This window comes from Pseudophryne corroboree, chromosome 7, assembly GCF_028390025.1.
Source record: "Pseudophryne corroboree isolate aPseCor3 chromosome 7, aPseCor3.hap2, whole genome shotgun sequence".
NCBI classification, from domain to species: domain Eukaryota; kingdom Metazoa; phylum Chordata; class Amphibia; order Anura; family Myobatrachidae; genus Pseudophryne; species Pseudophryne corroboree.
Genome location: NC_086450.1, coordinates 419,477,173 through 419,503,557, shown reverse-complemented (window position 1 = coordinate 419,503,557; position 26,385 = coordinate 419,477,173). Strand labels below are relative to the sequence as shown.

General features: G+C 48.1%; 1 protein-coding gene across 1 annotated transcript in view; it reads right to left on the bottom strand.

Moving 5' to 3' along the window:
* LOC134945482 (syntaxin-binding protein 4-like) overlaps positions 1 to 23,768 on the bottom strand; it is a 194,004-nt gene extending 170,236 nt beyond the window's left edge. Inside the window, exon 1 of the mRNA XM_063934802.1 lies at positions 23,126 to 23,768. The gene's annotated coding sequence lies outside the window, so the exon portion shown is untranslated. The remainder of the gene's footprint in view (positions 1 to 23,125) is intronic.
* Positions 23,769 to 26,385: the final 2,617 nt, after the last annotated feature.

The window sequence follows — 26,385 nt, the reverse complement described above, 5'->3', positions numbered from 1 at the left end:
ACAGGCAATACAATTTTACGTGACAGCCTAGAAACTGATGCGTCCACTATCGGTGGATTTTCCCATTTTTTCCTATCCTCCAGAGGAAAAGGAAAAGATGAGAGCAACTTTTTAGGGATCTGAAACTTCTTATCAGGATTAACCTATGGTTCTTCAAAGAGGGTATTTAATTCCTTTGACATAGGAAAAGTAACTGAGGACTTCTTCTGTACATTAAAATAAGATTCCTCACACTCCTCTGACACCTTATCAGGAATATGCAGAACATATCTGATAGCATCTATAAGAGTCTCTATTCCCTGTGACAGAGCCACATCCCCCCCCACCCCCAAGTCTACCTCACCCTCCTCCAATTCTGACCCATCAGAGTCAGATTGCAGGATATGGGCCAGAGATCGCTTTTGCGTACAAATGGGAGGGGACTGAGACGCTTTTTTGGGGACTGAGTCTCTGTTCATAAACTCATCCACAATTTGTTTTAAGTATTGCGTCTCTTTCTCATTGCGGGACAATTTTGTAGAGAGAGTGGAAATCATTCCTTTGAGAGAATTAACCCACTCCGGTTCAGCCCTGCTCGCTTGTGAACCCTGAGTACCCAGTAGTGGGCCCCCTGGTGAAGAGGAACACTCCGCTGTACATGAAACACACTCTTTGCCTGACATAATGTAAATGTGACAGCACACACACACACAGGAAAAGGTTAAGCGCAATGAACCCACAAAGAGCCCTTCAGGGAGACACAGAGTTGTTTGGAGCTAACCCCCACCGCGCCCTTATCGCTAATGCCAAGCTTAGCCGGGTCGCAGACTAAGTACCCTGATAGGGGACTTAGTACACTAGTAATCACTCTCCCCCTGCTATGACCCCCTGGTACCACTGAGGTAATCTGGAATCACACCGGAGGAGCTGCGCGTCCCTGTCCTATCAGCATCTGTGTCCACTGCAGAGGGAAAATGGCGCTGGTGAGCTGCTGGATCCTCTCATAGTGAAGCCCCGCCCCTTCAATGGCGCGTGTTCTTCCCGCTTTTTTTATACTGGCTGAGGAATCTGGTGCTTAAAATGGAGAGAAACTGTTTTAAGGCTGCGTTGCCAGTCTGGGTACTGTGTACAGTGTACTGAGACGCAGTTGTGTACTGTGTCTGGAGACGCATTCAGCCCCGTTTAGAAGCCGTGCGTCTCTATACCCTCGTGCTGCCATAATGACCAGCGCCCCGCTAACTGGGACGCCGGCTCAGTACTCACCACTCTTCATTCTTCTGGCTCTGTTAGGGGTGGTGGTGTGCTGCGGGAATGTACGCTCGCCGTGGTGGGGCTTGCGAATAGTTCCGTCAGGAGCTCAGTGTCCTGTCAGCGGGGAACGGGACCATTAACCCTTCAAGAGGTTGGGCCGTTCCCCCCCTAAGTCCCACGAAGCAGGCAGGCTGGTGCCAAACAGCCCTGCCTGAAAACAACAAACATAGAAAATAAATGCAGAAAACTCTTCAGGAGCTTCCTTCAGCATGACACATTTTCTAAACTGAGTCTGGTAGGGGGGCATAGAGGAAGGAGCCAGCCCACACTATCAAATTCTTAAAGTGCCCATGGCTCCTAGTGGACCCGTCTATACCCCATAGTACTAAATAGACCCCAGTATCCTCTAGGACGTAAGAGAAACAACCTGCAGAAAAGTCAACGCACCAGTATCCTTTATGGACTACGTGAAAAGGATTTACTGGTAGGTATTTAAAATCCTATTTTCTCTAGCATCCATAAGGGATACTGGGGTTCACTTAGTACGATGGTGATGTCCCAAAACTTCCAGAACAGGCGGGAATGTGCGGAGACATCTGCAGCACCGCCTGCCCAAACTGGGTATCCTCTTTAGTCAGGGTATCAAACTTGTAGAACTTCACAAAGGTGTTCTTCCCCGACCAGGTAGCAGCTCGGCATAGTAGCAAGGCTGAGACTCCACGAGCAGCCGCCCAGGAAGACCGCACTGATCTTGTAGAGTGGGCCTTCAGAGAATATGGTAAGGTAAGGCTACCGATACATAGGCCTTTTGGATAGTCAACTTAAGCCAACGAGCAATGGACTGCTTAGAAGCAGAGCAACCCATTTTCTGTGCATCATATAGCACAAACAGGGAATCTGTCTTTCTGATCTGAGCTGTCCTCTTGACATAGATCTTCAAGGCTTGCACAGCATCCAAAGCCTCCGGAGGAGCAGAAGAGCCAGAACTAGACGGAACCACAATAGGTTGGTTTAAATGGAATGCAGAGACAACTTTTGGCAGGAACTGCTGCCGAGTCCTGAGCTCTGCTCTGTCCTCGTAAAAGACCAAGTAAGGACTTTTACACGATAAGGCCCCCAATTCAGAGACATATCTAGCAGAAGCCAGGGCCAATAACATTACCATCTTCCACGTAAGGTACTTGACTTCTACTTTCATCACCAGGAGGATTGGAGAAAATCCAAAACCATAGCCAAATCCCAGGGTGCCATTGGTGGCACAAAGAGAGGCTGTATGTGAAGCACTCCTTGCAAGAAATTCTGAACCTCTGGCAACATTGCCAAATTCTTCTGGAAGAAAACAGAGAGGGCTGAAATCTGGACCTTGAGGGAGCCATACGTAAGCCCATATCCACACCAGTCTGCAGGAAACATAAGAAACGTCCCAGGCTGAAGTCCGCAGGCGGATATGTGTGCTCCTCGCACCAAGAGACATATCGTTTCCAGATATGATAGTGTTTTGACGTCACAAGCTTTCTGGCCTGAACCATAGTTGCAATAACGTTTTTGGAAAGACCTTTGTGAGCTAGGATGTTCCGCTCAACCTCCATGCCGTCAAACAAAGTCGTCGTAAGTCCGGGAATACGAACGGTCCTTCTCATTGGCAGAAGCCAAGGGTCTTTTATGGACATGTATAAAAGATCCGCATACCACGCACTTCGAGGCCAATCTGGGGCAATCAGAATTGCCTGGACTCTGATTCCTGATTCGATTTAGCACCCTCAGGAGCAGAGAAAATCGGAGGAAACAGGTAGACCAGCCGGTAAGGCCAAGGCATCGTCAGTGCATCTACTGCCCACACCTGAGGGTCCCTGGTTCTCGAACAATACCATGGAAGCTTCTTGTTGAGTCGAGATGCCATCATGTCTATCTGTGGACAGCCGCACAGATTGATGATCTCTTGAAACACCTGCTGGTGAAGGGCCCACTCCCCCAGGTGGAGATCATGACGACTGAGGAAGTACGCCTCCCAGTTGTCTACCCCCAGAATGAAGATGGCCGACATTGCTCTGGCATTTCTTTCCACCCAGAGGAGTATCCTTGACACCTCTCGCATGCAGGCTCTGCTTTTTGTCCCTCCTTGTCGATTGATATAAGCCATGGCCATGGCATTGTCTGACTGAACCTGAACAGCTCGATCCCGGAGCAGAGAAGAGGCTTGAATCAGAGCGTTGTAGATTGCCCGAAGTTCCAGAAAGTTGATCGGAAGTAGGGCTTCGTGGGCTGACCACCTACCCTGGTACTGAGCCCCTTGGGTGACAGCTCCTAATCCCCTCAAACTCGCATCTGTCATGAGGAGGATCCAATCCTGAATCCCCAAACTCTGACCTTCCAGTAGGCTTGAGGACTGTAGCCACCACAGGAGGGAAATCCTGGCCTGAGGTGATAACCGTATAATCCGATGCATCTGTAGATGTGATCCGGACCACTTGCTTAGGAGATCCAGTTGAAATGTTCTGGCATGGAACCTTCTGTACTGAATCGCCTCGTATAAGGCTACCATCTTTTCCAACATTCGTATGCAAGGATGGATGGATATCCGAGTCGGCTGTACGATCGCTCTCACCATTTCCTGAAGCATCTGTGCTTTGTCCTCTGGGAGGAACACTTTCTGAGCTACTGTGTCCACAAACATTCCGAGGAACAGGAGCCGCTGAGTAAGTTCCAGGTGGGATTTCTGCAAATTGAGAACCTTCCCATGTTGTGACAGAAGTTGAATAGTGCGGTCTATACTGAGCAATAGAAGCTCCCAGGATCTCGCTTTTATCAAGAGATCATCCAGGAAAGGGATGATGTTTACCCCCTGGTAGCGCATGGAACTGGTAGTGATCGTTCAGCAGGGCAAACCGCAGATAAGCCTGGTGAGGCGGCCAAATTGGAATATGGAGATAAGTGTCCTTTATATCCAGCGAGACCATGAACTCCTGTTCATCCAGAACCGCAATCACTGCTTGCAAGGATTCCATCTTGAACTTGAAAACCTTTAGGTAAGGGTTCAAGGATTTTAGATTCAAAATGGGCCTTACCGAACCGTCTGGTTTCTGTACCACAAACAGGTTGGAGTAGTAACCCTTTCCCTGTTGTTGTAGTGCCACTGGCACAATGACTTGGTACTGGACCAACTTTTGGATGGCCTGTTGCAGCGTAACTCATGAATCCTCCAAAACTGGTAAGCTTGATTTGAAGAATCGTTGGGGAGGAGCACCATCGAACTCCAGCTTGTAGCCCTGAGAAATTAGTTCTCTTACCCAGGCATCCTGGCAGGAGCTTTCACATACTCGGCTGAAGTGACGCAGTCGAGCTCCCACCTCGAGGTCCCCTCGGGGTGAGGAGGCACCATCATGCTGAGACCTTAGTGGAAGCTGAACTGGTGCTTTGCTCCTGAGAACCTGTGGCGGCTGGGGGTTTTTTGTCCTACCTCTGGTGCCTCTCACCGCGGTGGAGGTGCCTCTAGCTCTTGATCTGAACCTGGCAGATCAAAAGGACTGGGCAGGCGGCCCCAGGTAGGAATGCCTAGCCGGCGGGGCCCCAGAGGGGAGGAACATGGATTTCCCCGCAGTAACCTTGGAATCCACGTATCCAACTCAACCCCGAAGATCCAATTCCCTGAAAAAGGAAGAGACTGTACACTGCGTTTGGCTCTGCATCCGCTATCACTGAAGCAGCCACAAAGCTCTGCGCACCGACACTGCTGTTGCCATGGTCCTAGCATTAATATTGCCTATCTCGTTGAGAGAGTCACACAGGACGCGTGCAATGTCTTGAATGTGTTTTAGGAGAGTCACCGTAGTGACCAGGACCATATCCCCGAGAGGCCCTCTTGAATTTGAGTAGCCCACGTATGAATGGCATGCATCATCCAGCAACCCGCTATGACCAGTCTTTGTGATATACCAGCCACTGTGTAAATAGACTTCAGTGTAGTCTCTATTTTCCTATCCCCAGGGTCCTTTACAGTAAAGGAGCCCATAGCTGCTAGTACCACCTTTTTAGATAGGTGAGAGACTGATATGTCTACAGCCAGGGGGTTCTTCCCAGATTTTCCTGCCTTCAGGAGCAAATGGTAAAGTGTGCAAAAAAAACGTTTTGTAATTTGGTATTTCTTATCTGGATTTTTCCAGGCTAACTTAAACATGTCATCCAGTTCTGCAGAATCAGAGGAAGTGACAGAGTTTTTTTTCTGAGTTAAGAAAAACGACTGCTGTGCTGCAGCGTCCTCTAGAGGGAGTTGGAACACGCCCCGTATAGCAAGTATGAGGGGCTCAATACCCTGTGCAGAAGGGGAATCCCCAGTACCAGGATCCAATTCCTTCCTCTCCTCCTGTATTTCCTCATCAGATTCTCAGAGTAAAGCAGGTAACCCACGTTTTAGTGGTCCTGATCTAGAGAAGGGGGCTGTTTGAGTATTAGCATTGAGCTGAGATGACATATCTGACATCATGGATTTTATAGCACCTAGCCAGAAAGGCTCTTGACCCTCCCCCCAATCACCCTCACTGAGTTGTGAAGACTGGCTGCATTGTTCACATGATATGGAACCAGATGTAGAGGGAGAGACGTTTGTGTGGTATACACTGCATAATTGGTGTTTTACCATGTTTACAGTAGACAACACTTATATACACATACACACAGACAAGTAATATAATAGCAAGCCTGCCCTTACTGGATGTGAGAGGGAGAACCAGAGGAAGGAACAGCACACCCAAACTAAGCAGGCCCAGTGATACTGCAAGCTGTTTTATCACGGTGTAACACCGGAGTCTTTGTCCTTTTCAGGACACAGATTATGTACAATAGCGGCTCTCCCCCTTTACTACACCCCTCTATCAGTTTTCCTGCATATCCTGTGTGTCTGGAGGAGCTGTGTGTGCCTGCTGCTGCAGTTGTAAGCAGAGGAAGGCACCAAAACGCCGCTGGTCCCACTCTGAAGGAAGCTCCACCCCCCTGTAATGGCGCCGGAGCTATGTAGAATTTTATACTGGCAATGTCTCCCACAGAGTGTAAAACTAAGTAAAGATACCTGTTTTCACTACCGCTGGCCAGTGTACGCGGGGGGCTATAGCCGATCCCCCCAGGGAGGGTTCCGTATGCTGCTCCTGCGTTTGCGCAGCACCAAGAACTGGGGGACCCCCTTAGCGGGGCCCCCGGTTTGTACTCACCACTCTACACCTTCAGGCATCTGTTAGGGGTGTGCGGCGTGTTGCGATTGTGACAGCTAAGGCGCAGTGCCCCGCTGTACAACAACCTCTCAGGATGGTGGTCCTGCAGCGGAGAAGCAGCTCTGATGCCTGAAGAGACCGGTAACCGCCCCCCCAACTCCCACGGTGCAGGTATGCTGTTGCCCAAAGAGCATACCGAAAATAATAAAGTTTTAAAATAAACTGAAGAAAACTCTCTTGAGCTCCAGAGTGGGCATCCTCTCCTGAGGGCACATTTTTCTAAACTGCCTGTGGGAGGGGGCATAGAGGGGAGGAGCCAGCACACCCAGTTGGAAGAAATTTAAATTGCATCGGCTCCTTTGGACCATCTATACCCCATCGTACTAAGTGAACCCCAGTATCCCTTATGGATGCTAGAGAAATTATCTTTTCTGATAGTTACTGACATGTTATTGTTAACACATAGGTGTCTACTAGAGAGGTCAAAACCCAGAGATCGGGATCAGCAGGATACTGGGATTTGGTAAAATTGCTGGGACTTGAGTCCTGGGATTGCTCGCACTGGCTGTCCGCCACACTACAAAAGAGGTGAGAGGTGAGTCACTGGGGGAGGTGGGGAGAGCATAAAATAAAATGTTATTTTTTACCAACCCAATTCTGGGATTGAGCGTTTTTCAATCCTGAATCCCGGGATTGAAAAAACGTCCCGGGATTGGCCTCCCTAGTGTTTACCAGGAACTTTTGTCAACCAAAAAATGGTAACATCCAAGGCTGAGACCTACTAAAGTTGGCACTAATTAGATACGACTTAATAGGTGATTGTGAAGATACCGGATTCCAAATCACTCAGGCACGGCGGTAGATGAAAAACCAACAGTGGTTTATTGAACAGAATGAGTTATAAACAGTTCAGCACACTTCTGTAATCCAATTGCACACGAGAATTCCCACCACAAACTCCTGACAGAACATTACTTCTTAGTCTGGGAGCAGACAATCTCTTCCAGCAACACAGAGTCCCAGATGAATCCAATATAATGGGTCCCACAGCAGATCCCTGGCAGAACATTACTTCTTAGCCTAGGATCAAAGAATCTCTCTTCACCTCTCTGTGTAGCTCTACTTATACCGCCAGAAGCTTCATATTGCAGGGGTGTGTGTGACCTCTGTGTCTTAGGATCTTACAGCATTGGAATACAATACATATTCTAATCAAGGTGATTACATCAACCAGAGAGCCACCCTGTCTGGTCAGCTCACTTTTGGACAATAGGGAGTAAACAAAAAGGGACAATGGTTCCTTATATGACTCACCCTTTGAGTGTCCATTGTGCTGTATGAAAACAATAGGAAACTAGGTCTAACATAAATACATTATCTAAAGGGTAACAAATAACATAACACAAGTGCATATAATAAGAATTTACTTACCGATAATTCTATTTCTCGGAGTCCGTAGTGGATGCTGGGGTTCCTGAAAGGACCATGGGGAATAGCGGCTCCGCAGGAGACAGGGCACAAAAAGTAAAGCTTTCCGATCAGGTGGTGTGCACTGGCTCCTCCCCCCATGACCCCCCTCCAAGCCTCAGTTAGGTACTGTGCCCGGACGAGCGTACACAATAAGGGAGGAATTTTGAATCCCGGGTAAGACTCATACCAGCCACACCAATCACACCGTACAACTTGTGATCTAAACCCAGTTAACAGTATGATAACAGAGGAGCCTCTGAAAGATGGCTCCCTACAACAATAACCCGAATTAGTTAACAATAACTATGTACAATTATTGCAGATAATCCGCACTTGGGATGGGCGCCCAGCATCCACTACGGACTCCGAGAAATAGAATTATCGGTAAGTAAATTCTTATTTTCTCTATCGTCCTAGTGGATGCTGGGGTTCCTGAAAGGACCATGGGGATTATACCAAAGCTCCCAAACGGGCGGGAGAGTGCGGATGACTCTGCAGCACCGAATGAGAGAACTCCAGGTCCTCCTTAGCCAGAGTATCAAATTTGTAAAATTTTACAAACGTGTTCTCCCCTGACCACGTAGCTGCTCGGCAAAGTTGTAATGCCGAGACCCCTCGGGCAGCCGCCCAAGATGAGCCCACCTTCCTTGTGGAGTGGGCCTTTACAGATTTAGGCTGTGGCAGGCCTGCCACAGAATGTGCAAGTTGGATTGTGCTACAGATCCAACGAGCAATCGTCTGCTTAGACGCAGGAGCACCCATCTTGTTGGGTGCATACAATATAAACAACGAGTCAGATTTTCTGACTCCAGCTGTCCTTGCAATATATATTTTCAATGCTCTGACAACGTCCAGTAACTTGGAGTCCTCCAAGTCACTTGTAGCCGCAGGCACTACAATAGGCTGGTTCAGATGAAATGCTGACACCACCTTAGGGAGAAAATGCGGACGAGTCCGCAGTTCCGCCCTGTCCGAATGGAAAATCAGATATGGGCTTTTGTAAGATAAAGCTGCCAGTTCTGACACTCTCCTGGCCGAAGCCAGGGCTAGTAGCATGGTCACTTTCCATGTGAGATATTTCAAATCCACATTTTTTAGTGGTTCAAACCAATGAGATTTTAGAAAGTCCAAAACCACATTGAGATCCCACGGTGCCACTGGAGGCACCACAGGAGGCTGTATATGCAGCACTCCCTTAACGAAAGTCTGGACTTCAGGGACTGAAGCCAATTCTTTCTGGAAGAAAATCGACAGGGCCGAAATTTGAACCTTAATAGATCCCAATTTGAGACCCATAGACAATCCTGATTGCAGGAAATGTAGGAATCGACCCAGATGAAATTCCTCCGTCGGAGCACTCCGATCCTCGCACCACGCAACATATTTTCGCCAAATGCGGTGATAATGTTGCACGGTTACTTCCTTCCTTGCTTTAATCAAAGTAGGAATGACTTCTTCCGGCATGCCTTTTTCCTTTAGGATCCGGCGTTCAACCGCCATGCCGTCAAACGCAGCCGCGGTAAGTCTTGAAACAGACAGGGACCCTGCTGAAGCAAGTCCCTCCTTAGAGGTAGAGGCCACGGATCTTCCGTGATCATCTCTTGAAGTTCCGGGTACCAAGTCCTTCTTGGCCAATCCGGAACCACTAGTATCGTTCTTACGCCTCTTTGCCGTATAATTCTCAATACTTTTGGTATGAGAGGCAGAGGAGGAAACACATACACCGACTGGTACACCCAAGGCGTTACCAGCGCGTCCACAGCTATTGCCTGCGGATCTCTTGACCTGGCGCAATACCTGTCCAGTTTTTTGTTGAGGCGAGACGCCATCATGTCCACCATTGGTCTTTCCCAACGGGTTACCAGCATGTGGAAGACTTCTGGATGAAGTCCCCACTCTCCCGGGTGAAGGTCGTGTCTGCTGAGAAAGTCTGCTTCCCAGTTGTCCACTCCCGGGATGAACACTGCTGACAGTGCTATCACATGATTCTCTGCCCAGCGAAGAATCCTTGCAGCTTCTGCCATTGCACTCCTGCTTCTTGTGCCGCCCTGTCTGTTCACATGGGCGACTGCCGTGATGTTGTCCGACTGGATCAACACCGGTTTTCCCTGAAGCAGAGGTTCTGCCTGGCTTAGAGCATTGTAGATTGCTCTTAGTTTCAGAATGTTTATGTGAAGAGACGTTTCCAGGCTCGTCCACACTCCCTGGAAGTTTCTTCCTTGTGTGACTGCTCCCCAGCCTCTCAGGCTGGCGTCCGTGGTCACCAGGATCCAATCCTGTATGCCGAATCTGCGGCCCTCCAATAGATGAGCACTCTGCAACCACCACAGAAGAGATACCCTTGTCCTTGGAGACAGGGTTATCCGCTGGTGCATCTGAAGATGCGACCCTGACCATTTGTTCAACAGATCCCTCTGGAAAATTCTTGCGTGGAATCTGCCGAATGGAATTGCTTCGTAAGAAGCCACCATTTTTCCCAGGACTCTTGTGCATTGATGTACAGACACCTTTCCTGGTTTTAGGAGGTTCCTGACAAGCTCGGATAACTCCTTGGCTTTTTCCTCCGGGAGAAAAACCTTTTTCTGAACCGTGTCCAGAATCATCCCTAGGAACAGCAGACGAGTTGTTGGCATTAACTGGGATTTTGGAATATTCAGAATCCACCCGTGCTGTTTTAGCACTTCTTGAGACAGTGCTAATCCCATCTCTAGCTATTCTCTGGACCTTGCCCTTATCAGGAGATCGTCCAAGTATGGGATAATTAATACGCCTTTTCTTCGAAGAAGAATCATCATCTCGGCCATTACCTTTGTAAAGACCCGAGGTGCCGTGGACAATCCGAACGGCAGCGTCTGAAACTGATAGTGACAGTTTTGTACGACGAACCTGAGGTACCCCTGGTGTGAGGGGTAAATTGGAACGTGGAGGTACGCATCCTTGATGTCCAAGGATACCATAAAGTCCCCTTCTTCCAGGTTCGCTATCACTGCTCTGAGTGACTCCATCTTGAACTTGAACTTCTTTATGTACAGGTTCAATGACTTCAGATTTAGAATAGGTCTTACCGAGCCATCCGGCTTCGGTACCACAAATAGAGTGGAATAATACCCCTTTCCTTGTTGTAGAAGAGGTACCTTGACTATCACCTGCTGAGAGTACAGCTTGTGAATGGCTTCCAAGACCGTCTCCCTTTCGGAGGGGGACGTTGGTAAAGCAGACTTCAGGAAACGGCGAGGTGGATCTGTCTCTAGTTCCAACCTGTATCCCTGAGATATTATCTGCAGGATCCAGGGATCTACCTGCGAGTGAGCCCACTGCGCGCTGAAATTCTTGAGACGACCGCCCACCGCCCCCGAGTCCGCTTGAGAAGCCCCAGCGTCATGCTGAGGCTTTTGTAGAAGCGGGGGAGGGCTTCTGTTCCTGGGAAGGAGCTGCCTGTTGCTGTCTCTTCCCCCTTCCTCTGCCTCGTGGCAGATATGAATATCCCTTTGCTCTCTTGTTTTTAAAGGAACGAAAGGGCTGCGGTTGAAAAGTCGGTGTCTTTTTCTGTTGGGGAGTAACTTGAGGTAAAAAGGTGGATTTCCCGGCTGTAGCCGTGGCCACCAAATCTGATAGACCGACTCCAAATAACTCCTCCCCTTTATACGGCAAAACTTCCATATGCCGTTTTGAGTCCGCATCGCCTGACCACTGTCGCGTCCATAAACTTCTTCTGGCCGAAATGGACATAGCACTTACCCGTGATGCCAGTGTGCAGATATCCCTCTGTGCATCACGCATATAAAGAAATGCATCCTTTATTTGCTCTAAAGACAGTAAAACATTGTCCCTATCCAGGGTATCAATATTTTCAATCAGGGACTCTGACCAAGCTACTCCAGCACTGCACATCCAGGCTGTCGCTATAGCTGGTCGTAGTATAACACCTGTATGTGTGTATATACTTTTTTGGATATTTTCCATCCTCCTATCTACTGGATCTTTAAGTGCGGCCGTCTCAGGAGAGGGTAACGCCACTTGTTTAGATAAGCGTGTGAGCGCCTTGTCCACCCTAGGAGGTGTTTCCCAGCGCGCCCTAACCTCTGGCGGGAAAGGGTATAAAGCCAATAACTTCTTTGAAATTAGCATCTTTTTATCGGGGGCAACCCACGCTTCATCACACACCTCATTTAGTTCTTCTGATTCAGGAAAAACTATAGGTAGTTTTTTCACACCCCACATAATACCCTGTTTAGTGGTACCTGTAGTATCAGCTAAATGTAACGCCTCCTTCATTGCCAAAATCATATAACGTGTGGCCCTACTGGAAAATACGGTTGATTCGTCACCGTCGCCACTGGAATCAGTGCCTGTGTCTGGGTCTGTGTCGACCGACTGAGGCAAAGGGCGTTTTACAGCCCCTGACGGTGTTTGAGGCGCCTGGACAGGCACTAATTGATTGTCCGGCCGTCTCATGTCGTCAAACGACTGCTTTAGCGTGTTGACACTATCCCGTAATTCCATAAATAAAGGCATCCATTCTGGTGTCGACCCCCTAGGAGGTGACATCCCCATATTTGGCAATTGCTCCGCCTCCACACCAATATCGTCCTCATACATGTCGACACACACGTACCGACACACAGCAGACACACAGGGAATGCTCTTAACGAAGACAGGACCCGACTAGCCCTTTGGGGAGACAGAGGGAGAGTCTGCCAGCACACACCAAAGCGCTATATATATGACAGGGATAGCCTTATAATAAGTGCTCCCTGTATAGCTGCTTTTATAATATAATTTTTTGCCACTATTTTGCCCCCCCTCTCTTGTTTTACCCTGTTTCTGTAGTGCAGTGCAGGGGAGAGACCTGGGAGCCGTCCTGACCAGCGGAGCTGTGTAAGGAAAATGGCGCTGTGTGCTGAGGAGATAGGCCCAGCCCCTTTTACGGCGGGCTCGTCTCCCGCTCTTTAGTGGATTCTGGCAGGGGTTAAATATCTCCATATAGCCCCCGGAGGCTATATGTGAGGTATTTTTTAGCCAAATAGGTTTTCATTTGCCTCCCAGGGCGCTCCCCTCCCAGCGCCCTGCACCCTCAGTGACTGCCGTGTGAAGTGTGCTGAGAGGAAAATGGCGCACAGCTGCAGTGCTGTGCGCTACCTTTAGAAGACTGAGGAGTCTTCTGCCGCCGATTCTGGACCTCTTCTTGTTTCAGCATCTGCAAGGGGGCCGGCGGCGAGGCTCCGGTGACCATCCAGGCTGTACCTGTGATCGTCCCTCTGGAGCTGATGTCCAGTAGCCAAGAAGCCAATCCATCCTGCACGCAGGTGAGTTCACTTCTTCTCCCCTAAGTCCCTCGTTGCAGTGATCCTGTTGCCAGCAGGACTCACTGTAAAATAAAAAACCTAAGCTAAACTTTTCTAAGCAGCTCTTTAGGAGAGCCACCTAGATTGCACCCTTCTCGGCCGGGCACAAAAATCTAACTGAGGCTTGGAGGGGGGTCATGGGGGGAGGAGCCAGTGCACACCACCTGATCGGAAAGCTTTACTTTTTGTGCCCTGTCTCCTGCGGAGCCGCTATTCCCCATGGTCCTTTCAGGAACCCCAGCATCCACTAGGACGATAGAGAAATTAACAATATTAAAATTGATTTAAACACAGTATTGGGTGAGCAGCAATGGACATGTTATGGAGAATGAACAAACAGACAAATTGGATGTAATGGATATGGATATAAAAAGTACATATTTGACATGGGAAATGAGGCATAGCTATATTAATTATCACCGACCTCATTTCCTCACATTCCTCTCCTACTGTTTATACCCAATGTCCCGGAAAGTTGTAGATAAAGTCCTTAATGTCCAAGCGAAGCTGTTGGGACAACCCAGTAAGTCTTTTCTTAGGTTTGGTGAGAGGGTAATTAGCAGTTCAGAAGTTCCTCCACCACTTTTAAGCCCTGTGCCTGGGCAGAACAAACTATCTGGCACTTTAACCCCACCTGGGTCAAAAGGACTGAGGGCCATGTTTCCTGAAGAGTCTAATGACCGGCCTTTTGGGTCTGGTGGAATTATAATAGCAACCCACAATTGCTCAGTTCTTCACCAGATTCCCAATTATATGTCCCTGGTAGCAAATAACTCTGGGCTCAAAACATACTTGTAAATGCCTGTACCTCTCCCACTTGTTCCGTGGTCACCCACCGGAGAACAAGCAAATAGTGGGATGCTGGCTGAGAGCAGTTTCCCTCCTGGTGGTGCATTACATCCCTCGCCTCTGGCACTTCAGGAGTGGGTATTTTATCCAAGTGTCCCAAACATAAATTTGTCAGTTGCATAATGACGGGCACATGCTGGTGCTCGGCCATGGCTCTAGGTACAGTGTGGGGCTCTCCTTCCCCCTCCCCGGATTGCATGCCCAAAATCTGCCCAATGGCAGAAACATGTTGCGGCTCCTGCCCTATTGCCAAAGTCAACTTGAACTTAGCCTGCATGGAAGTAGCAAAATCCGACAATTTGTCTCTTAACTCTTCCCCCTCAAAAATCACTTCCACTGTTCCATCAGGTAATTCCCCATGTGGCTGCAGAGAAACTGACAGGACTGACTGATCCCTGTTCAGGTCTTCTCCCTCAAAAGCCAATTTCTCCTCCCCCAAACACAACACTGGGAATGGCTCAGTAGCCAGGACTGGTAAGTGCTCACCTGAGGAATTCCCTTGGAGGTTCTGTTGCTCGAGTGGTGGTAGTGTAACCATGGCGACTTCTTCCTCAATGTCTCGCTGGCATTCTGCGATGGTTTCTATATCCTCCAAGCCCGCAAATGGCCAGTTGGTCACAGAATGTTTCACTGTGACATTCCCCCAGGGAGGAGAGAACGGGTTGCAGACAGTGCTTCCATGCATCCACCTGGTCAAGGTCGGCCTTCTCCAGTGTAACATACTGGGCAGACAGTTCTTGGCACTCTCACTAAGGGGGTCATTCTGAGTTGATCGCTTGCTAGCTATTATTTGCAGCGCTGCGAACAGATAGTCACCGCCTATAGGGGAGTGTATGTTTTCTTTGCAAGTGTGCGATCGCATGTGCAGCCGAGCACTACAAAAAAATAAGAATTTACTCACCGGTAATTTTATTTCTCATAGTCCGTAGTGGATGCTGGGGACTCCGTAAGGACCATGGGGATTAGCGGCTCCGCAGGAGACTGGGCACAACTATAAAGAAAGCTTTTAGACTACTGGTGTGCACTGGCTCCTCCCACTAAGACCCTCCTCCAGACTTCAGTTAGGATACTGTGCCCGGAAGAGCTGACACAATAAGGAAGGATTTTGAATCCCGGGTAAGACTCATACCAGCCACACCAATCACACCGTATGACTCGTGATACAATACCCAGTTAACAGTATGATAACAACTGAGCCTCTCAACAGATGGCTCAACAATAACCCTTAAGTTAAGCAATAACCATATACAAGTATTGCAGACAATCCGCACTTGGGATGGGCGCCCAGCATCCACTACGGACTATGAGAAATAGAATTACCCGTGAGTAAATTCTTATTTTCTCTAACGTCCTAAGTGGATGCTGGGGACTCCGTAAGGACCATGGGGATTATACCAAAGCTCCCAAACGGGCGGGAGAGTGCGGATGACTCTGCAGCACCGAATGAGAGAACTCAAGGTCCTCCTCAGCCAGGGTGTCAAATTTGTAGAATTTAGCAAACGTGTTTGACCCCGACCAAGTAGCTGCTCGGCAAAGTTGAAGAGCCGAGACCCCTCGGGCAGCCGCCTAAGAAGAGCCCACCTTCCTCGTGGAATGGGCTTTAACTGATTTAGGATGCGGCAGTCCAGCCGCAGAATGTGCAAGCTGAATCGTACTACAGATCCAGCGAGCAATACTCTGCTTTGAAGCAGGTGCACCCAACTTGTTGGGCGCATACAGGATAAAGAGCGAGTCAGTCTTTCTGACTCCAGCTGTCCTGGAAACATAAATTTTTAGGGCCCTGACTACATCCAACAACTTGGAAGCCTCCAAGTCATTTGCAGCCGCAGGCACCACGATAGGTTGGTTCAGATGAAAAGCTGATACCACTTTGGGGAGAAACTGGGGACGAGTCCTCAATTCTGCCCTATCCATATGGAAAATCAGATAAGGGCTTTTACATGACAAAGCCGCCAATTCTGAAACACGCCTGACCGAAGCCAAGGCCAACAACATGACCACTTGCCACGTGAGATATTTCAAATCCACGGTTTTCAGTGGCTCAAACCAATGTGACTTTAGGAAATCCAACACCACGTTGAGATCCCAAGGTGCCACTGGAGGCACAAAAGGGGGCTGAATATGCAGCACTCCCTTAACAAAAGTCTGAACTTCAGGTAGTGAAGCCAATTCTCTCTGGAAGAAAATCGATAGAGCCGAAATCTGGACCTTAATGGAACCCAATTTAAGGCCCATAGTCACCCCTGACTGTAGGAAGTGCAGGAAACGGCCCAGCTGAAATTCTTCCATTGGGGCCTTCCTGGCCTCACGCCACGCAACATATTTTCGCCATATGCGGTGATAATGGTTTGCGGTTACTTCTTTCCTAGCTTTAATCAGCATAGGAATGACTTCCTCCGGAATGCCCTTTTCCTTCAGGATCTTGTGTTCAACCGCCATGCCGTCAAACGCAGCCGCGGTAAGTCTTGGAACAGACAGGGCCCCTGCTGCAGAAGGTCTTGTCTGAGCGGTAGAGGCCATGGGTCCTCTGACATCATTTCTTGAAGTTCCGGATACCACGCTCTTCTTGGCCAATCCGGAACAATGAGTATAGTTCTTACTCCTCTTCTCCTTATTATCCTCAGTACCTTTGGTATGAGAGGAAGAGGAGGGAACACATAAACCGATCGGTACACCCACGGTGTTACCAGAGCGTCCACAGCTATCGCCTGCGGGTCTCTCGACCTGGCGCAATATTTTTCTAGCTTTTTGTTTAGGCGGGACGCCATCATGTCCACCTGTGGCTTTTCCCACTGGTTTACAATCATTTGAAAGACTTCTGGATGAAGTCCCCACTCTCCCGGGTGGAGGTCGTGCCTGCTGAGGAAGTCTGCTTCCCAGTTGTCCACTCCCGGAATGAACACTGCTGACAGTGCTAACACGTGATTTTCTGCCCATCGGAGAATCCTTGTGGCTTCTGCCATCGCCGTCCTGCTTCTCGTGCCGCCCTGTCGATTTACATGGGCGACCGCCGTGATGTTGTCTGACTGGATCAGTACCGGCTGGTTTTGAAGCAGGGGTTTTGCCTGACTTAGGGCATTGTAAATGGCCCTTAGTTCCAGAATATTTATGTGCAGGGAAGTCTCCTGACTTGACCATAGTCCTTGGAAGTTTCTTCCCTGTGTGACTGCTCCCCAGCCTCGAAGGCTGGCATCCGTAGTCACCAGGACCCAGTCCTGTATGCCGAATCTGCGGCCCTCTTGAAGATGAGCACTCTGCAGCCACCACAGCAGAGACACCCTTGTCCTCGGAGACAGGGTTATCAGACGATGCATCTGAAGATGCGATCCGGACCACTTGTCCAACAGGTCCCACTGAAAGGTTCTTGCATGAAACCTGCCGAATGGAATCGCTTCGTAGGAAGCTACCATTTTTCCCAGGATCCGCGTGCAGTGATGCACCGACACCTGTTTTGGTTTTAGGAGGCCTCTGACTAGAGATGACAGCTCCTTGGCCTTTTCCTCTGGGAGAAACACTTTTCTCTGTTCTGTGTCCAGAACCATCCCTAGGAACAGCAGGCGTGTCGTAGGGACCAGCTGTGACTTTGGAATGTTTAGAATCCAGCCGTGCTGTTGTAGCACTTCCCGAGATAGTGCTACCCCTACCAACAACTGCTCTCTGGACCTTGCCTTTATCAGGAGATCGTCCAAGTACGGGATAATTAAAACTCCCTTCTTTCGAAGGAGTATCATCATTTCGGCCATTACCTTGGTAAAGACCCTCGGAGCCGTGGAGAGACCGAACGGCAACATCTGGAACTGGTAATGACAATCTTGTACCACAAACCTGAGGTACTCCTGGTGAGGATGGTAAATGGGGACATGTAGGTAAGCATCCTTGATGTCCAGCGATACCATGTAATCCCCCTCGTCCAGGCTTGCAATAACTGCCCTGAGCGATTCCATCTTGAACTTGAATTTTTTTATATAAGTGTTCAAGGATTTCAAATTTAAAATGGGTCTCACCGAACCGTCCGGTTTCGGTACCACAAACATTGTGGAATAGTAACCCCTTCCTTGTTGAAGTAGGGGCACCTTTACTATCACTTGTTGTGAATACAGCTTGTGAATTGCCTGTAACACTGCCTCCCTGCCTGAGGGAGTGGTTGGCACGGCAGATTTGAGGAAACGGCGGGGGGGAGACGTCTCGAATTCCAGCTTGTACCCCTGAGATACTACTTGAAGGATCCAGGGATCCACCCGTGAGCGAGCCCACTGATTGCTGAAATTTTTGAGACGGGCCCCCACCGTACCTGGCTCCGCCTGTGAAGCCCCAGCGTCATGCTGTGGACTTAGAGGAAGCGGGGGAGGACTTTTGTTCCTGGGAACTGGCTGTATGCTGCAGCTTCTTTCCCCTACCTCTGCCTCTGGGCAGAAAGGATGCGCCTTTAACCCGCTTGCCCCTATTGGGCCGAAAGGACTGTACCTGATAATACGGTGCTTTCTTTGGTTGTGAGGGAACATGGGGTAAAAATGTAGACTTCCCAGCTGTTGCTGTGGAAACGAGGTCCGAGAGACCATCCCCGAACAATTCCTCACCCTTATAAGGCAGAACTTCCATGTGTCGTTTGGAATCTGCATCACCTGTCCACTGCCGACTCCATAACCCTCTCCTGGCAGAAATGGACATTGCACTAATTTTGGATGCCAGCCGGCAAATATCCCTCTGTGCATCCCTCATGTATAAAAGTGCGTCTTTTATATGCTCTACGTTTAGCAAAATAGTGTCCCTGTCTAGGGTATATATATTTTCTGACAGGGAATCTGGCCACGCAGCAGCAGCACTGCACATCCAGGCTGAAGCTATAGCCGGTCTCAGTATAACACCTGTGTGTGTATATATAGATTTCAGGATAGCCTCCTGCTTTCTATCAGCAGATTCCTTCAGGGCGGCCGTATCCGGAGACGGTAGTGCCACCTTCTTTGACAAGCGTGTGAGCGCTTTATCCACCCTAGGGGATGTTTCCCAGCGTGACCTATCCTCTGGCGGGAAAGGGTACGCCATTAGTAACCTCTTAGAAATTACCAGCTTTTTATCAGGGGAAGCCCACGCTTCTTCACACACTTAATTTAACTCTTCAGATGGAGGAAAAGCTACTGGTAGTTTTCTCTCTCCAAACATTATACCCTTTTTTGTGGTACCGGGGGTAACATCAGAAATGTGCAACACATTTTTCATTGCCTCAATCATGTAACGTGTGGCCCTACTGGAAGTTACATTAGTCTCCTCGTCGTCGACACTGGAGTCAGTATCCGTGTCGACATCTGTGTCAACCATCTGAGGTAGCGGGCGTTTTAGAGCCCCTGATGGCTTTTGAGATGCCTGGGCAGACACAGGCTGAGAAGCCGGCTGTCCCACATTTGGTATGTCGTCAAACCTTTTATGTAAGGAGTCGACACTATCACGTAATTCCTTCCACAGCACCATCCACTCAGGTGTCGACCCCGCAGGGGGTGACATCACATTTACAGGCATCTGCTCCGCCTCCACATAAGCCTCCTCATCAAACATGTCGACACAGCCGTACCGACACACCGCAAACACACAGGGAATGCTCTGACAGAGGACAGGACCCCACAAAGCCCTTTGGGGAGACAGAGAGAGAGTATGCCAGCACACACCAGAGCGCTATATAACACTGGGATCCCACTATCAATGAGTGTTTTCCCTTATAGCTGCTTTTTTATATATCTTATATATATATATTATCTATACTGCACCTAAATTTAGTGCCCCCCCTCTCTTTTTTACCCTTCTGTAGCGTTCAGACTGCAGGGGAGAGCCAGGGAGCTTCCTTCCAGCGGAGCTGTGAGGGAAAAATGGCGCCAGTGTGCTGAGGGAGAAGCCCCGCCCCCTTTTCGGCTGACTTTCTCCCGCTTTTTCTGGAATACTGGCAGGGGTAATTTTACATCTATATAGCCTCTAGGACTATATATGATGTATATTTGCCAGACAAGGTGTCATATATTGCCCTCAGGGCGCCCCCCCCAAGCGCCCTGCACCCATCAGTGACCGGAGTGTGAGGTGTACATGAGGAGCAATGGCGCACAGCTGCAGTGCTGTGCGCTACCTTGGTGAAGACCGAAGTCTTCTGCCGCCGATTTTCCGGACCTCTTCGTTGCTTCTGGCTCTGTAAGGGGGACGGCGGCGCGGCTCCGGGAACGAACACCAAGGTCGGGTCCTGCGGTCGATCCCTCTGGAGCTAATGGTGTCCAGTAGCCTAAGAAGCCCAAACTACCACCTGTTAGGTAGGTTCGCTTCTTCTCCCCTTAGTCCCTCGCTGCAGGGAGTCTGTTGCCAGCAGATCTCACTGTAAAATAAAAAACCTAAATATACTTTCTTTCTAGGTGCTCAGGAGAGCCCCTAGTGTGCATCCAGCTCAGCCGGGCACAAGAATCTAACTGAAGTCTGGAGGAGGGTCTTAGTGGGAGGAGCCAGTGCACACCAGTAGTCTAAAAGCTTTCTTTATAGTTGTGCCCAGTCTCCTGCGGAGCCGCTAATCCCCATGGTCCTTACGGAGTCCCCAGCATCCACTTAGGACGTTAGAGAAAGTATGTTGCAGTTTCTGAGTAGCTCAGAACTTACTTAGCTGCTGCGATCACGTCAGCCTGTTCGTGTCCGGAATTGACGTCAGACACCCGCCCAGCAAACGCCTGGACACACCTGTGTTTTTCCAAACACCCCCAGAAAACGGTCAGTTGACACCCACAAACGCCCTCTTCCTGTCAATCTCCATGCGATCGGCACTGCAAATGGATTCCTTGTAAAATCCATCACTCAGCAACGATCCACTTTACACCCATACGACATGCCTGCGCATTGCGGTGCATTATGCATGGGCAGTTCGGACCTGATCGCAGCATAGCGAAAAAACCTAGCATGCAATCAGGTCGGAATGACCCCTAAGTCCTCATCTGCCATCTCAGCAAAAGGGAAGCTGTAGCACAATTCCTCCTGGAGTGCCTGGATTGTGGGCACTGCTTTCTTCACTTCAACGCTATCTTCCTTCCGTATAGAACACTGGGCAGCTTTTTCCCTTGGGTATGGAGGAAGCTGTTGCAGATGGTGCCTTTCAGCATCCACCCTGCGACACTGGTCTTACCATGCTATACCATAGCTATATTAATTATCACCGACCTCATTTCCTCACAGTGATGAACTAAAAGGATGACGACAGACTGACCAATTCCATGAAAAGTTACAGTCAACCAACAATCAAAGACAGGCTGCTATATACATAATGACCTTTTATGTTGTTTCAGATATATGGTGGTGTTTTTCCCGGCGCACAGATGTATCTATAATAAATGTGTACAGAATAGGGATCATTCAAGTAAATATAACAATTTATTAGAACTGCAAAATCATACACATGCTGTAATATTCTGCAGTAATTACTGATTAAAAGGCATATAAAGATACATATAAAGGCCAAAATGAACAGCAATAAAAGGACAATAAAAGTAAAGATGGATGATATATAGTGTGGATAAAATTGCAAGTGCTAGCACATATGTTGTGATCCTCCTGGCTCATTGTAGTGGATCCTCTATATACAGCATCAGCAGCTTGTGCAGGTACTGCTTTCAGTGCTGTTCACTGTGTACAGAAACAGTCCCTGCTCCTATCGGACTGCTGCAAAGACACTCCTCTTTCTCCAGCCTGCTGGGTCCTGATTAGGTGGTTGCTTTGTGCAGTGTTAGATACACTGCTCTCAGTTCCTGGCTCCAGGTGTTAGGATGCAGCAATTGACCTGTGCAAGGACGGACAATGTTCAGGGGGTGTAAACCAACATTTCCCACCCACCAATTAGGGCTTCCTCAGGGGGTCAGTTGTTTCATTTTAATAATTTTACAAATGTTATTTTTTTCTTTTCTTCTTCTATTAAAAAAGTTTATAAAACCACAAAAAAACAGTAAGGAGAGGGGACAGTGGTGCGACCAAATTTGTGCAGAGTGCCAAAAGGCAATTTCATCTACTTGCTGGGGGGATGGGGGTTTAGATAAAGGGAATGAAAGGGCACAGTTTTAGGATCATATATTGCTGTTTGGAGAAGGTAGGGACATTGTTTTTTTGCATCAGAGGTGGTGAAGATTGGGGTTGTGCTATCCATGCAATGGAAAGGATTATACGCCATTCAGTGGCAGAGAATGACATTTCTGGGCACTTTCTAAAATAGAGTTTCAAATACACTAAAGTGCCACATGTAATAATAACTAATGAGGCTAAACCCAGCAGTAATTCAGGAGAGAAGCAGAAAATAGAATTAATTGGAACTGATGGCAGAAGGTTGGAGCTTGCTGTGACCCATGGCCGTTCCACAGTTTGCAAGATGTGCAGAGTGACTGGGGCCCGGCAGTGAGGGGGCCCTGGCTATGTCAGTCCTTCTACCACTGTAGCCTACACTCTGGTCTTCTGAACACGGCATGGCTACATTTTCTTAGTCTCCTGTCATTTTTGGCAGCCTACAGACTGTAAGGGAGTAGACCACCTCACTACTCGCATGAACTGTAAATTGCGTCATTATAGCACCAGCCTCTCAAGCTAGTGCCGTGGCACAAATGGTAGCATTATACCAACATCTGCTCCCTCCCCCTGCAACACACCCTCATGGATCCCTGTAGTAAAATGGAGGCACATAGGGGTAGGAGGCAACATATAAGTACAAACAGGGCTTCAAATCGCACAAACCACCCCTGTGCCTGCTCAGAAGAGGAGAGTGGGCTCTTAACTAGTGGATAGATATGTTTTGTAGACCCTGACCACCCACAAAAAAAATCTGCACAGGGGTCTGACAATTGCATGCTGCGTTCTATGAAGCTACATTTCTACTTTTGCACCGCGCATCCCTCCATAAATGGCCTCTGTTGTGCCTAACACTGACACTACATTCCCATTTGGATATAATTGTTATGCTCAGCAGAGCACACAGAAGTAACACACAACAACATATAATAGTGACTCAGGATAACGTCCCTTTAAATAACCAACCTGACACTGCAGCGATTCGTCAGCCAGAAGCTGATGTCGTGTCAGCTCCCTGTCATCCTGACAAACAAACTGTTCTTACCCAGAGCTGGACTTGATGTGAACTTTAAGTGACAAAAGCTTTAGCCCTTAATCCGCTTAATGCTGCTGATTACATGCACTGTCTGTTATGACCAGGCACGCAGAGTCTATACAGGAGAGTTTGTCTGTTGCAGGAACAGCAGCTTGGATGGCCTGAGTATGCAGTACAGAGAGAGGGGTTACGCAGTCAGCAGGATGAGTTACACAAACACCGCTCCCTTTACCAATCCTGCTGATGAGATTCCCAGTAGAGCGCTGAAATCCAATCAGTCACCTGTTAACTTCTTCTCTAACGCATTACACTTTCTAATGAACTCTTAGCAGTCAGATCCTCAAGTCAGACTCGAGAATAGCATTCAGGCTGAACGTCCCAATATTTTGGTATTAGTTGGTGAAAATGGGGAATAGCCACCTGGATGAGGAAGTAATAAGATTCCAAAATGTTTAGGTGCATTAGGAATACTGAGGGCCGCAACCTGCGACTCTCCAGCTCTCATGATGGAATTATAAATCCACATATGCCTGGCCAGCTAGAGGGAGCCCCAAGTTCATACCTCCCAACATGACCCTCTCCAGGAGGAACAAAATGCTCTGCTCCTGGATTTTCCTCTTACTTTATGACTGCCGGCACCTGTGTTGAACAGGTTTATGGATAAGAAAGGTGTTTCGGCACAGGTGATGGCAATCATACATTAAGAGGGAAGACCAGGAGCAGAGCATTGTGTCCCTCCTGGAGAGGGTTATGTTGGGAGGTATGCCCAAGTTTGAAATGAAATGAAGATCTGGGACACCCGTGTGACCTTGTTTATGTGGGGTATAAAAATCCACTCTTGGATCCCAAATTAAGTCAAATCATCTCACTATTTATTAAGACGATAAGGAAAATTTGGTACCAAGCTTTGCAGTAAACTGGAGATGACCAAAGTGGTACCCAAATGTACAGTTGTGTAAGTGCAACTGAATGGGAATATGGATTTACAGATATATGTATCTTTGGTGTGCATGTGCAGTACGGATAAACATATTTATGAGCAAAGACTATGTACATTTTCTCTACAGTAACGTCTGAGAGGCAGGGGCGGGATGACGTGATTGTATTAGCACACACACACCACGTGGTGTTTCCTGGGGTGGGAGGGGCTAGCTGAGAGTTTGAGCCATGTCACCACACATCTTATGGTAATTAAGCACTCTTGTTTGGGAGGCCTACACCTAATTCGTCTCCTGGACATTTTGGGAGATTTATCTAAGCTGCACCAGGAGGCTGCAATTCGGAAAAATTAGCAGTGTCAGTTAAATAGTTGTCTGGGGAATATTGGGACACAGCACTGTCAGTTACACATTTGATCATTTTATGGGAAAGGGGGGGGGGGACAGTCCTGGGAATATCAGGACATAGAACTTATTTAAAGAGTTTAGGTGGTGAAAAAGGAGACTGTCCTGAGAATATCGGGACACAGCACTGTCAGTTACACAGTTGGGGTGGGGGGTGGTGGAGGATAAGGGGGACTGTCCTGGGAATATCGGGACACAGCACTGTCTGTTACACAGTTTTTGGGGGGGTATAAAGGAGACTTTTCTGGGAATATCGTGACACAACACTGTCAGTTAAACAGTTTGGGTGGGAATAAAGGGGACTGTCCTGGGAATATGGGGACACAGGAAAGTCTTACAAAAACGAAACAACATGTGGTCTTATTCGTATGATCATTTGAGCATTGATCGATAGTGTGTGGTGAGACCACAAACAATAAACCTATTCACACATAACCAGCCATGCTCCCCTGAGCTCTAGGGCTACCGAGTTCTGCAGAAAGAGAGGATGGGGTAAACATCGGAGGCCTCAAAAGCAGGATGGGTGCGTGACCACAGAACACCTGAGCCTTTTTTTTTTTTTTTTTGTGGGGGTAAGGTACATATAACGTGTCATCTTATCTATTGCTTTGTTTTTCTTGCTTCTCTGGTTATTACGTGCTTTTCATCAAAGCGTTTACTGTATATCATCCAGACATACGTATATAAAAAAAAAAATCGTTCTCTTGGATAAGGCACTGTTCCATGATATCACAAAACAGAATCCAGTGCAAGAATTATTACGTTGGAAAACTAGTAACAAATGCTGTTAAAATTTAAAGGGCCCCATACACTAGGACGATTTTACACGATTTCATACAATTCCGATATAACCGTCTGATATATTGTATGAAATTGTGTACAATCGTATGTGTTTTAGATCGTATCCAATCTGATGCGCGTCCCCGTGGCTGTCAGATAGGATACCCTAGGTCGTTGGTGCTGCACTAATGATATATCGGAATTGGATGGAATCGGATGAAAAAAGTGTGTTTTTTGTGCATGTCATATATCGCATGCGATGTATCACAGGGAAGTTTGGCTGGCATTCTCAGGACACTCCCAGCCCCCGTAGCCTTCTATCCAGCCCATCAGATATATCTCATGGTACAATTGTCTGCCGTACGATATATTGCATGCGATATATAGCGGCTTCATCAATCGCATGCGATATATCTTATGCAAAAATAGCACAAAAGTACCAAATCGTATGGAATCACTCCTGGGAAGGTCCCGGGGGAGTTCAAGGGAAATTACATCCAACTTCAGCCTCAGACATATCGTTGTAGTGTATGGGGTCCTTAAGAATTTGAGATAGAGATGGCAAATGATGGTCAATGGTTTTGACACTGATGTAGAAAATCTGATGGTTCTTCACCATCAGTGTCTTTAAGACAGCAATTCCAAGGGTGAAGGGGAATTGGAGCTTAACCCCACCTCATGGTGCCCTATTAAGCCCCACCCCTTTCCTAATTGGCCTGCAGTTCCCTACAATAGGGATGTCCATTGATGGTTGCTAACCATTGGTTCCCGTCAATGGTTTAATGTCATTGATGTTAAGCACCAATGGCACCATTAATAGTTAACCCGAGTTAGGAAGAGGGTGTAACTGAGACAGACTGAGTGCTTGACAATCTTACTTTAAAGACTGCTCTCTTGTGGATTGGCTGATATACACATCATATACAGGTACCAGGTCAGTAGTATGACAATATCTAAGGTGACTATTTTTACGTTGTTCAACCTCTATCAGCTCCAATTATAACAGGTACTAAACATGATGGACTGTCTGCATTCTGCAGTGGACTACTGGCTTATCTTTTTCAAAG